Here is a 13528-nt window from a genome sequence, read left to right on the forward strand (position 1 = left end):
CAAATTCGTGGGGCATTGGAACCGGTTCTGGGGGAGGTGGGACCAGTACAAACCGGACGGTCTGCGCTTGGGCAGGACCGGAACCAATGTCCTAGGGGGGAGTGTTTGCTAGTGCTGTTGGGCAGGAGTTAAACTAATATGGCAGGGGGATGGGAACCAATACAGGGAGACAGAGGGAAACAAAAAGGAGACAAAAACAAAAGACAGAAAAGAGATGAGTAAAAGTGGAGGGCAGAGAAACCAAAGGCAAGAAACAAAAAGGGCCACTGAATATAAAAGGGCTGCAGGAGGGGTCAAAACTAAAAATCATGGTTTAAAAACTAGGATGAAAACACTCTACCTAAATGCACGCAGCATTCGAAATAAAGTAAATGAGTTGACGGCACAAATCATTACAAATGGGTATGATTTGGTGGCCATTACAGAAACATGGTTGCAGGGTGGCCAAGACTGGGAATTAAACATACAGGGGTATCTGACGATTCAGAAAGATAAGCAAGAAGGGAAAGGAGGTGGGGTAGCTCTGTTAATAAAAGATGATATCAGGGCAGTTGTGAGGGATGATATTGGCTCCAATAAACAAAATGTTGAATCATTGTGGGTGGAGATTAGAGATAGTAAGGGGAAAAAGTCACTGGTCAGCGTAGTTTATAGGTCCCCACGGTGGGGCGGGCAATAATCAAGGGAATAATGGAGGCATGTGAAAAAGGAATGGCAGTAGTCATGGGGGATTTTAACCTACATATCGATTGGTCAAATCAAATCACAATATGGTTGAATTTGTAATACAGATTGAGGATGAGGAAGTTGTGTCAGTAACGAGCGTACTATGCTTAAACAAAGGGGACTACAGTGGGATGAGGGCAGAGTTGGCTAAAGTAGACTGGAAACACAGACTAAACGGTGGCACAATTGAGGAACAGTGGAGGACTTTTAAGGAGCTCTTTCATAGTGCGCAAAAATATATTCCAGTGAAAAAGAAGGGCGGCAAGAGAAGGGGTAACCAGCCGTGGATAACCAAGGAAATAAAGGAAAGTATCAAATCAAAGACCAATGCGTATAAGATGGCCAAGGTTAGTGGGAAACTAGAGGATTGGGAAAATTTTAAGCAACAGCAAAGAATGACTAAAAAAGCAATAAAGAAAGGGAAGATAGATTACGAAGGTAAACTTGCGCAAAACATAAAAACAGATAGTAAAAACTTTTACAGATATATAAAACGGAAAAGAGTGACTAAAGTAAATGTTGGTCCCTTAGAAGATGAAAAGGGGCATTTAATAATGGGAAATATGGAAATGGCAGAGACCTTAAACAATTATTTTGCTTCTGTCTTCACAGTGGAAGACACAAAAACCATGCCAAAATTTGCAGGCCACAGGAATGTGGGAACGGAGGACCTTGAGAAAATCACTATCACTAGGGGGGTAGTGCTGGACAGGCTAATGGGACTGAAGGTAGACAAGTCCCCTGGTCCTGATGAAATGCATCCCAGGGTATTAAAAGAGCTGGCGGAAGTTATAGCAGATGCATTCGTTATAATCTACCAAAATTCTCTGGACTCTGGGGAGGTACCAGCGGATTGGAAAGCAGCTAATGTAACGCCTCTGTTTAAAAAAGGGGGCAGACAAAAGGCAGGTAACTATAGGCCGGTTAGTTTAACATCTGTAATGGGGAAAATGCTTGAAACTATCATTAAGGAAGAAATAGTGGGACATCTAGATAAGAATAGTGCAATCAAGCAGACGCAACATGGATTCATGAAGGGGAAATCATGTTTAACTAATTTACTGGAATTCTTTGAGGATATAATGAGCATGGTGGATAGAGGTGTACCGATGGATGTGGTGTATTTAGATTTCCAAAAGGCATTCGATAAGGTGCCACACAAAAGCTTACTGCAGAAGATAAAGGTACGCGGCGTCGGAGGAAATGTATTAGCATGGATAGAGAATTGGCTGGCGAACAGAAAGCAGAGTCGGGATAAATGGGTCCTTTTCCGGTTGGAAATCGGTGGTTAGTGGTGTGCCACAGGGATCAGTACTGGGACCACAACTGTTTACAATATACATAGATGACCTAGAAGAGGGGACAGAGTGTAGTGCAACAAAATTTGCAGATGACACAAAGATTAGTGGGAAAGCGGGTTGTGTAGAGGACTCAGAGAGGATGTAAGGAGATTTGGATAGGTTAAGCGAATGGGCTAAGGTTTGGCAGATGGAATACAATGTCGGAAAGTGTGAGGTCATCCACCTTGAGAAAAAAAACAGTAAAAGGGAATATTATTTGAATGGGGAGAAATTACAACATGCTGTGGTGCAGAGGGACCTGGGGGTCCTTGTGCATGAAACTCTTTTTTTGGAGTTTACCTGTAAAACAAAAACATTAATCGGTGCCACCCGCCCTGGATGACACACCAGACATTTACAAGGCCCTCTTTTTTTTTTCCTTTTTTGGGGTTTTTTTTTGGGGCACTAAAATCAAATTTTCCTTTTTCCAGTGCCCCCTATAAAAGGGGAGGGGGACACTAAAAGCACCGGCAATTAAAACAAATTAAACTTTAAAACGTAAAATCAAATTAAAATTTGGTTGCCGGGCGTGACGATGCACTCCAGTCCTTCCGGTGCCCACCTCTCGCGGAAGGCCGCGAGCGTACCGGTGGACACCGCGTGCTCCATCTCCAAGGACACCCTGGACCGGATGTAAGAGCGGAAGAGAGGCAGGCAGTCAGGTTGAACGACCCCCTCGACCGCCCGCTGCCTGGACTGGCTGATGGCACCCTTGGCCGTGCCCAGGAACAGTCCTACGAGGAGGCCTTCGGACCTACCCGCTCCCCTCCGCACAGGGTGCCCAAAGATCAGGAGAGTGGGACTGAAGTGCAGCCAGAATTTCAGGAGCAGCCCCTTCAAATAATGGAACAGGGGCTGCAACCTTGTGCACTCACTAAAAATATGGAACACGGACTCCTCCAGACCGCAGAAATTGCAGGCGGCCTGGGAGTCCGTGAACCGGCTTAAAAATTTGTTGCACGGCACTGCTTCCTTGTGCATGAAACTCTTTTTGGAAAAACTGCATTGACCGGGAATCGAACCCAGGTCTCCCGAGTGGCAGGCGAGCATTCTACCGCTGAACCACCAATGCTCATAATCCCAAAAAGTTAGTTTGCAGGTGCAGCATGTAATCAGGAAAGCAAATGGAATGTTGGCCTTCATTGCGAGAGGGATGGAGTACAAAAGCAGGGAGGTCCTTCTGCAACTGTATAAGGTGTTGGTAAGGCCGCACCTGGAGTACTGCGTGCAGTTTTGGTCACCTTACTTAAGGAAGGATATACTAGCTTTGGAAGGGGTACAGAGACGATTCACTAGGCTGATTACAGAAATGAGGGGGTTACCTTATGATGATAGATTGAGTAGACTGGGTCTTTACTCGTTGGAGTTCAGAAGGATGAGGGGTGATCTTATAGAAACATTTAAAATCATGGAAGGGATAGACAAGATAGAGGCAGAGAGGTTGTTTCCACTGGTCGGGGAGACTAGAACTAGGGGGCACAGCCTCAAAATATGGAGGAGCCAATTTAAAACTGAGTTGAGAAGGAATTTCTTCTCCCAGAGGGTTGTGAATCTGTGGAATTCTCTGCCCAAGGAAGCAGTTGAGGCTAGCTCATTGAATGTTTTCAAGTCAAAGATAGCTAGATTTTTAACCAATAAGGGAATTAAGGGTTACGGGGAGCGGGCGGGTAAGTGGAGCTGAGTCCACGACCAGATCAGCCATGATCTTATTGAATGGCGGAGCAGGCTTGAGGGGCTAGATGACCTACTCCTGTTCCTAATTCTTATGTTCTTATAATTGGGGAAAAGCCAATTTTGCTAACATGAGGGATGATTTAGCCAAAGAGGACTAGAAACAGCACCTTGAAGATAAATCAGTGTCAGAGCAGTGGGAGGCATTCAAGGAAGGAGATTCTGAGGGTACAGAGCAAGTATGTTCCCTTACAAGAAAAAGGAGGGACTAACAAATTTAGACCCCCCTGCATGTCAAGGGACATACAGGGGAGGATAAAGAAAAAAAGGGAGGTTTATAACATACCGATGGCTAAATACTGCAGAAACTCTGGAGTGCTATAGAAAGTTCAGGGGTATAATTAAAAAGGAAACTAGGAAAGCAAAGAGAGAGCATGAAAAAACTTTGGCAAGTAAAATCAAGGAAAATCCAAAGATATCTTACAAATACATTAAGAGCAAGAGGATAACTAAAGAAAGAGTATTATTAGAGACCATAAAGGTAATCTGTGTGGAGGCGAAAGACGTGGGCATGGTTCTTAGTGAATATTTTGTGTCTGTTTTCACAAAGGAGAGGGGTGATGCAGACATTGCAATGAGAGAGGAGGAGTGTGAAATATTAGATGAAATAAACAGAGAGAGAGAGAGAGGAGATATTAGGGGTTTAGTGTTTTTGAAATTGGATATATCCCCAGGCTCGGATGAAATGTATCCCAGGCTATTACGAGAAGCAAAAAAAGAAATAACAGAGACTATGACCATCATTATCCAATCCTCTCTGGCTATAGGTGTGGTGCCGGAGGACTGCTTTGTTTAAAAGGGAGAAAGAGATAGACCGAGTAATTACAGTCCTGTCAGCCTGACCTCGGTGGTGGGAAAATTATTGGAAAAAATTCTGAAGGACAGGATAAATCTTCATTTAGAAAGACACGGATTAATCAAGGACAATCAGCACGGATTTGTTAAGGGAAGGTCGTGTGTCTGACTAACTTGATTTTTTGAGGAGGTAACTCAGAGGGTCAATGAGGGTAGTGCATTTGATGTAATGTATATGAATTTTAGCAAAGGAGATTTACCAGGATGTTGCCTGGACTGGAAAATTTCAGCTATGAGGAAAGATTGGATAGGCTGGGGCTGTTTTCTTTAGAACAGAGAGGCTGAGGTGAGACCTTATTGAGGTGTATAAAATTATGAGGGGCCTAGATATAGTGGATAGTAAGGGCCTGTTTCCCTTAGCAGAGGAATCAATAACCAGGGGGCATCGATTTAAAGTAATTGGTAGAAGGTTTAGAGGGGATTTGAGGAGAAATTTCTTCATCCAGAGGGTGGTGGGGGTCTGGAATATACTGCCTGAAAGCATGGTAGAGACAGAAGTCCTTACCATGTTTAAAAAGTACTGGGGTGTGCATCTGAAGTGTCGTAACCTACAGGGCTGCAGACCAAGAGCTTGAAAGTGGGATTAGGTTGGATGGACTTTTGTTGGCCGGCACGGACATGGGCCAAAATGGCCTCCTTCTGTGCTGTAAATTTCTATGATTTTATAATCAGTGCTTGGGCTCCAGCTATTCACAACCTATATCAATCATTTGGATGAGCGGACCAAATATAATATATCCAGGTTTTCTTATGATACAAAGCTAGGGGGAATGTAAGTTATGAAGAGGATGCAAAGAGGCTTCAAGGGTAGGCTAAGTGAGTGGACAAGAACGTGGCAAATGAAATATAATAGAAACATAGAAAATAGGTTCTATGAGGTCCCCTCTCATTCTTCTGAACTCCAGTGAATACAAGCCCAGTTGATCCAGTCTTTCTTGATAGGTCAGTCCCACCATCCCGGGAATTAGTCTGGTGAACCTTCACTGTACTCCCTCAATAGCAAGAATGTCCTTCCTCAAGTTAGGAGACCAAAACTGTACACAATACTCCAGGTGTGGCCTCACCAAGGCCCTGTACAACTGGAGTAACACCTCCCTGCCCCTGTACTCAAATTCCCTCGCTATGAAGGCCAACATGCCATTTTCTTTCTTAACCGCCTGCTGTACCTACATGCCAACCTTCAATGACTGATGCACCATGACACCCAGGTCTCGTTGCACCTCCCCTTTTCCTAATCTGTCACCATTCAGATAATAGTCTGTCTCTCTGTTTTTACCACCAAAGTGGATAACCTCACATTTATCCACATGATACTTCATCTGCCATGCATTTGCCCACTCACCTAACCTATCCAAGTCACTCTGCAGCCTCACAGCATCCTCCTCGCAGCTCACACTGCCACCCAACTTAGTGTCATCCGCAAATTTAGAGATACTAAATTTAATCCCCTTGTCTAAATCTTTAATGTACAGTGTAAACAGTTGGGTCCCCAGCACAGAACCTTGCGGTACCCCACTAGTCACTGCCTGCCATTCTGAAAAGTACCCATTTACTCCTACTCTTTGTTTCCTGTCTGCCAACCAGTTCTCAATCCACGTCAGCACACTACCCCCATCCCATGTGCTTTAACTTTGCACATTAATCTCTTGTGTGGGACCTTATCGAAAGCCTTCTGAAAGTTCAAATACACCACATCAACTGGTTCTCCCTTGTCCACTCTACTGGAAACATCCTCAAAAAATTCAAGAAGATTTGTCAAGCATGATTTCCCTTTCACAAATCCATGCTGACTTGGACCTATCGTGTCACCTCTTTCCAAATGCGCTGCTATGATATCCTTAATAATTGATTCCATCATTTTACCCACTACCGATGTCAGGCTGACCGGTCTATAATTCCCTGTTTTCTCTCTCCCTCCTTTTTAAAAAGTGGGGTTACATTGGTTACCCTCCACTCGATAGGAACTGATCCAGAGTCTATGGAATGTTGGAAAATGACTGTCAATGCATCCGCTATTTCCAAGGCCACCTCCTTAAGTACTCTGGGATGCAGTCCATCAGGCCCTGGAGATTTATCGGCCTTCAATCCCATCAATTTCCCCAAGAGAATTTCCCGACTAATAAGGATTTCCCTCAGTTCCTCTTTCTTACTAGTCCCTCTGATCCCTTTTATATCCGGAAGGTTGTTTGTGTCCTCCTTAGTGAATACCGAACCAAAGTACTTGTTCAATTGGTCTGCCATTTCTTTGTTTCCCGTTATGACTTCCCCTGATTCCAACTGCAGGGGACCTACGTTTGTCTTTACTAACCTTTTTCTCTTTACATATCTATAGAAGCTTTTGCAGTCCGTCTTAATGTTCCCTGCAAGCTTCCTCGCGTACTCCATTTTCCCTGCCCTAATCAAACCCTTTGTCCTCCTCTGCTGAGTTCTAAATTTCTCCCAGTCCCCGGGTTCGCTGCTATTTCTGGCCAATTTGTATGCCACTTCCTTGGCTTTAATACTATCCCTGATTTCCATAGATAGCCACGGTTGAGCCACCTTCCCTTTTTTATTTTTACGCCAGACAGGGATGTACAATTGTTGTCGTTCATCCATGCGGTCTCTAAATGTCTGCCATTGCCCATCCGCTGTCAACCCCTTCAGTATCATTCGCCAATCTATCCTAGCCAATTCACGCCTCATACCTTCAAAGTTACCCTTCTTTAAGTTCTGGACCATGGTCTCTTAATTAACTGTTTCATGCTCCATCCAAATGTAGAATTCCACCATATTATGGTCACTCTTCCCCAAGGGACCTCGCACAACGAGATCGCTAATTAATCCTCTCTCATTACACAACACCCAGTCTAAGATGGCCTCCCCCCTAGTTGGTTCCTCGACATATTGGTCTAGAAAACCATCCCTTATGCACTCCAGGAAATCCTCCTTCACCGTATTACTTCCAGTTTGGTTAGCCCAATCTATGTGCATATTAAAGTCACCCATTATAACTGCTGCACCTTTATTACACGCACCCCTAATTTCCTGTTTGATGCCCTCCCCAACATCCCCAGGGTCTGATGGACTGCATAAGAACATAAGAATTAGGAACAGGAGTAGGCCATCTAGCCCCTCGAGCCTGCTCCGCCATTCAATAAGATCATGGCTGATCTGGTCGTGGACTCAGCTCCACTTACCCACCCTCTCCCCGTAACCCTTAATTCCCTTATTGGTTAAAAATCTATCGATCTGTGATTTGAATACATTCAATGAGCTAGCCTCAACTGCTTCCTTGGGCAGAGAATTCCAGATTCACAACCGTCTGGGAGAAGAAATACCTTCTCAACTCAGTTTTAAATTGGCTCCCCCGTATTTTGAGGTTATACCCCCGAGTTCTAGTCTCCCCTACCAGTGGAAATAACCTTTCTGCCTCTATCTTGTCTATCCCTTTCATGATTTTAAATGTTTCTATAAGATCACCCCTCATCCTTCTGAACTCCAACAAGTAAAGACCCAGTCTACTCAATCTATCATCATAAGGTAACCCCCTCATCTCCGGAATCAGCCAAGTGAATCGTCTCTGTACCCCCTCCAAAGCCAGTATATCCTTCCTTAAGTAAGGTGACCAAAACTGCACGCAGTACTCCAGGTGCGGCCTTACCAATACCCTATACAGTTGCAGCAGGACCTCCCTGCTTTTGTACTCCATCCCTCTCGCAATGAAGGCCAACATTCCATTCGCCTTCCTGATTACCTGCTGCACCTGCAAATTAACTTTTTGGGATTCATGCACAAGGACCCCCAGGTCCCTCTGCACCGCAGCATGTTGTAATGTCTCCCCATTCAAATAATATTCCCTTTTACTGTTTTTTTTCCCCAAGGTGGATGACCTCACACTTTCCGACATTGTATTCCATCTGCCAAACCTTAGCCCATTCGCTGAACCTATCGAAATCTCTTTGCAGCCTCTCTGTGTCCTCTACACAACCCGCTTTCCCACTAATCTTTGTGTCATCTGCAAATTTTGTTGCACTACACTCTGTCAGCCATGATCTTATTGAATGGCGGAGCAGGCTCGAGGGGCTAGATGGCCTACTCCTGTTCCTAATTCTTATGTTCTTATGTTCCCTCTTCCAGGTCATCTATGTATATTGTAAACAGTTGTGGTCCCAGCACCGATCCCTGTGGCACACCACTAACCACCGATTTCCAACCCGAAAAGGACCCATTTATCCCGATTCTCTGCTTTCTGTTCGCCAGCCAATTCTCTATCCATGCTAATACATTTCCTCTGACTCCGCGTACCTTTATCTTCTGCAGTAACCATCCCAGAGTACTTATGTTTGGAGGTCTGTACACAACTCCCACTAACGTTTTTTGCCCTTTGGTATTCTGCAGCTCTGCCCATATAGATTCCACATCATCCAAGCTAATGTCCTTCCTAACTATTGCATTAATCTCCTCTTTAACCAGCAATGCTACCCCACCTCCTTTTCCTTTTATTCTATCCTTCCTGAATGTTGAATACCCTTGGATGTTGAGTTCCCAGCCCTGATCATCCTGGAGCCACGTCTCCATAATCCCAATCACATCATATCTGTTAACATCTACTTGCACAGTTAATTCATCCACCTTATTACGGATACTCCTTGCATTAAGACACAAAGTCTTCAGGCTTGTTTTTTTAACACCCTTTGTCCTTTTAGAATTATGATGTAGTGTGGCCCTTTTTGTTTCTTGCCTTTGTTTACTCGGCCTTCCACTATTGCTTTTTACCTTTCTACCATCTGTTTCTGACTCCATATTACTTCGCCCTGTCTTACTGCATAGGTTTCCATCCCCCTGCCATATTAGTTTAAACACTCCCGAACTGCATTAGCAAATGTTACCCCCAGGATATCAGTTCCAGTCCTGCCCAAGTGCAAACCGTCCCTTTTGTACAGGTCCCACTTCCCCCAGAACTTGTTCCAATGTCCCAGGAATTTAAATCCCTCCCTCTTGCACCACTGCTCAAGCCACAAATTTATTCTAACTATCCTGCTCCCTCTACTCTGATTAGCACGTGGCACTGGTAGCAATCCAGAGATTACTACCTTTGAGGTTCTACTTTTTAATTTAACTCCTAGCTCTCTAAATTCAGCTTGTAGGACCTCGTCCCACTTCTTACCTATATCGTTGGTACCTACATGTACCACGACAACTGGCTGTGGAGAAATGTGAAGTTATCCACTTTGGTAGGAAAAATAGAAAAGCTGAGTATTTTTAAATGGTGAGAGATTGGGAAATGTTGGTGTTCAGAGGGACCTGGGTGTCCTTGTACACCAATCACTGAAAGTTAACAGGCAGGTACAGCAAGTAATTAAGAAAGCAAATGGTATGTTGGCCTTTATTACAGGAGGATTTGAGTACAAGAGTAAAGACGTCTTACTGCAATTATACAGGGCCCTGGTGAGACCACACCGGGAGTATTGTGCACAGTTTTGGTCTCCTTACTCAAGGAAGGATATACTTGCCATAGAGGGAGTGCAACGCAGGTTCACCAGACTGATTCCTGGGATGGAGGGATTGTCCTATGAGGAGAGATTGAGCAGGCTAGGGCTATATTCTCTGGAGTTTAGAAGATTGAGGGAGGATGTTTCCCCCGGGCTAGGGAGTCTTGAACCAGGGCTCACAGTCTCAAGATAAACGCTCGGCCATTTAGGACTGAGATGAAGAGAAACCTCTTCAGTCAGAGAATCTTTGGAATTCTCTGCCCCAGAGGGATGTGGAGGCTCAGTCGTTGAGTATATTCAAGACAGAGATCGATAGATTTTTGAATATTAAGGGAATCAAGGGATATGGGGATAGTGCAGGAAAGTGGAACTAAAGTAGAAGATCAGCCATGATCTCATTGAATGGCGGAGCAGGCTCGAGGGGCTGAATAGCCAACTCCTGCTCCTAATTCTTATGTTGTTATGACTATCCCAGGTCTCTCTATAGAGTGATGGGCCAGCCTGAGTGTCCCGGCTATCAGTTAGTCTTCCTGCAGACTCAATGCTCAACCAGAAACTGCACCTTCACTCCTGCACAATATGGGCTCAAGTTTCGGCCTGAGTTGCTCCTGTTTTTTTGGAGCAACTGGTTTAGAATGGAGTATCTTAGAAATTGCAATTCTCGGCATTTAGTTTGCTTCAGTTCTAGTCAGTTAGAACAGTTTCATTTTGGAACAGATTTTTTTTCCAAAAGGGGGCGTGTCCAGCCACTTACGCCTGTTTTGAACATTTAGGCAGTGAAAACTTACTCCAAACTAACTTAGAATGGAGAAAGTGTAGATTTTTGTACACTAAGAAAAACCTTGCCTACACTTAGAAAATCAGGCGTAGAGAATGGGGGGGGGGGGGGGGGGGGAAGCTTACAAACATGAAACACATCACTTGTACAATTAAAGAGCCATCGTCAGTAATAAATGATAAATAAATCAACCAATAAATCAATCAAAAAAAATTAATAAAAAATAAAAATTTTAAAATAATATAAAATTAAGTTTCTCCTCACCAACTGCAGCACCGGGAGCCCTCCAACAGTGTACTGGGACAGGGCCCCCCCAGTGTGTCTCTCTCTGTCTGTCTCTGTCAATGTCTCTCTCTCTGTCAGTGTCTATGTATTTCTGACAGCGGGAGGGGGGGGGGGGGGGGAGGGAGAAGAGAGGGAGGGAGGGGGGGGGGCAGAGGAGAGGGAGGGAGGAGGAGGGGGAGATGGAGGGAGAGAGGAGAGGGGAAGGGGGTAGGGAGAGAGGAGAGGGGAGGGACGGAGGGAAGGGAGAGGAGAGGGAGGGAAGGGAGGAGAGGGAGCGGGAGAGAGAGAGGAGAGGGAGGGGGAGAGGAGAGGGAGGAGGCTGCATGGGCCCGGCCGACGTGAAGAAGCCGGGCCAAAGACTTCAGGCAGGCGGGCCCCACCAAAGGAAGAGGGAGCAGACCGGACTTGAAGGGGGTGGGTGGGGGCGGGGGAGCCGGAGCTGGGGGGAACGGGCAGCGGGGGCGGGGAGCGGAGCCAGAGGGAGCGTCAGCTGAACAGGGGAGGAAGCTGGAGCCCACAGCCAGAGCAGGAGCTGGAGGAGGGAGGTGTAGTCTGATCTTCGCCGCCCCAGTGAGCCCATTCGGCCAGGGCTAGGGGCGGCGTGCTTTAGGCCCCTCCCACAGTTTCAGGCGCCTGGAGCGACTGCACATGCACGCGTACTGTAGCGCGCATGTGCAGAAGCCCCGGCACTGTTTTCAGCGCAGGGACCTGGCTCCGCCCCCCACAGCTTATGCTGCGCCGCGCCAAGGGCCTGGATTGACCTGAGGGATTGGAGAATACCGAGGTAAGTTTTCGGCGTGGTAATCAGGCGTGGCTCGCGGGGCTGCGCCGTTCTCGGTGCAGCCCGAAACTTGACCCCAATGTGTCTCTCTAAGATCCTGCAAATCCCCTGGGAGGATAGATGCACCAACATCAGTGTTTTCAATCAGGCCCACATCCCCAGCATCGAAGCACTGACCACACTTGACTAGCTCCGCTGGGCAGGCCACATCGTCCACATGCCAGACACGAGACGCCCAAAGCAAACATTCTACTCGGAACTCCTACACGGCAAGCGATCCCCAGGTGGGCAGGCGAAACGTTTCAAGGACACTCTCAAAACCTCGCCGAGAGCATGCAGAAAACAAGCGCAGGCAGCGGATGGAGCGTGCGGCAAACCAGTCCCACCCTCCCCTTCCCTCAACGACTATCTGTCCCACCTGTGAAAGAGACTGTAATTGCCGTATTGGACTGTTCAGTCACCTGAGAACTCACTTTGAGAGTGGAAGCAAGTCTTCCTCATTTTGAGGGATTGCCTATGATGATGATGATGATGATGATGAATGTGGATTGTGTTTTCCCTCCCAAATGTTCTCAATTTGTTGTTAGACTTGCTTTTGGAAACTTCAATACACACAATCACATTTGCCTCATGGATTGTCACACAACCCATGATCACATTTGCCCTTTGGATTGTCACACAACCCATGATCACATTTGCCCCATGGATTGTCACACAACCCATGATCACATTTGCCCTTTGGATTGTCACACAACCCATGATCACATTTGCCCCATGGATTGTCACACAACCCATGTTCACATTTGCCCCATGGATTGTCACACAACCCATGTTCACATTTGCCCCATGGATTGTCACACAACCCATGGTCACATTTGCCCCATGGATTGTCACACAACCCATGATCACATTTGCCCCTTGCATTGTCACACAGCCCATGATCACATTTGCCCCTTGGATTGTCACACAACCCATGTTCACATTTGCCCCATGGATTGTCACACAACCCATGATCACATTTGCCCCTTGCATTGTCACACAGCCCATGATCACATTTGCCCCTTGGATTGTCACACAACCCATGTTCACATTTGCCCCATGGATTGTCACACAACCCATGATCACATTTGCCCCTTGGATTGTCACACAACCCATGATCACATTTGCCCCTTGGATTGTCACACAACCCATGTTCACATTTGCCCCATGGATTGTCACACAACCCATGATCACAGTTGCTCCTTGGATTGTCCTGTCACACAACACACGATCAGTTGCCCCTTGGATTGTCCTATCACACAACACATGATCACATTTGCCCCATGGATTGTCACACAACACATGATCAGTTGCCCCTTGGATTGTCCTATCACACAACACACGATCACAGTTGCCCCTTGGATTGTCCTGTCACACAACACACGATCACAGTTGCCCCTTGGATTGTCCTATCACACAACACACGATGGTCTGTCCTGTCACACAACACACGATCACAGTTGCCCCTTGAATTGTCCTGTCACACAACACACGATCACAGTTGCCCCTTGGATTGTCCTAT

At 46.1% G+C, this 13528-nt stretch overlaps 1 protein-coding gene and 1 non-coding gene across 4 annotated transcripts in view; both read right to left on the reverse strand.

Annotated features, from left to right (window-relative positions):
* Positions 1-13528, reverse strand: part of flvcr2a (FLVCR choline and putative heme transporter 2a) — a 275876-nt gene that overhangs the window by 168493 nt on the left and 93855 nt on the right. The gene's annotated exons all lie outside the window — the stretch shown is intronic.
* Positions 3068-3138, reverse strand: trnag-gcc (transfer RNA glycine (anticodon GCC)). The gene has a single exon. It is a non-coding gene; the product is annotated as a tRNA-Gly (tRNA).

Source organism: Pristiophorus japonicus, unplaced genomic scaffold, assembly GCF_044704955.1.
Source record: "Pristiophorus japonicus isolate sPriJap1 unplaced genomic scaffold, sPriJap1.hap1 HAP1_SCAFFOLD_193, whole genome shotgun sequence".
NCBI lineage: Eukaryota > Metazoa > Chordata > Chondrichthyes > Pristiophoridae > Pristiophorus > Pristiophorus japonicus.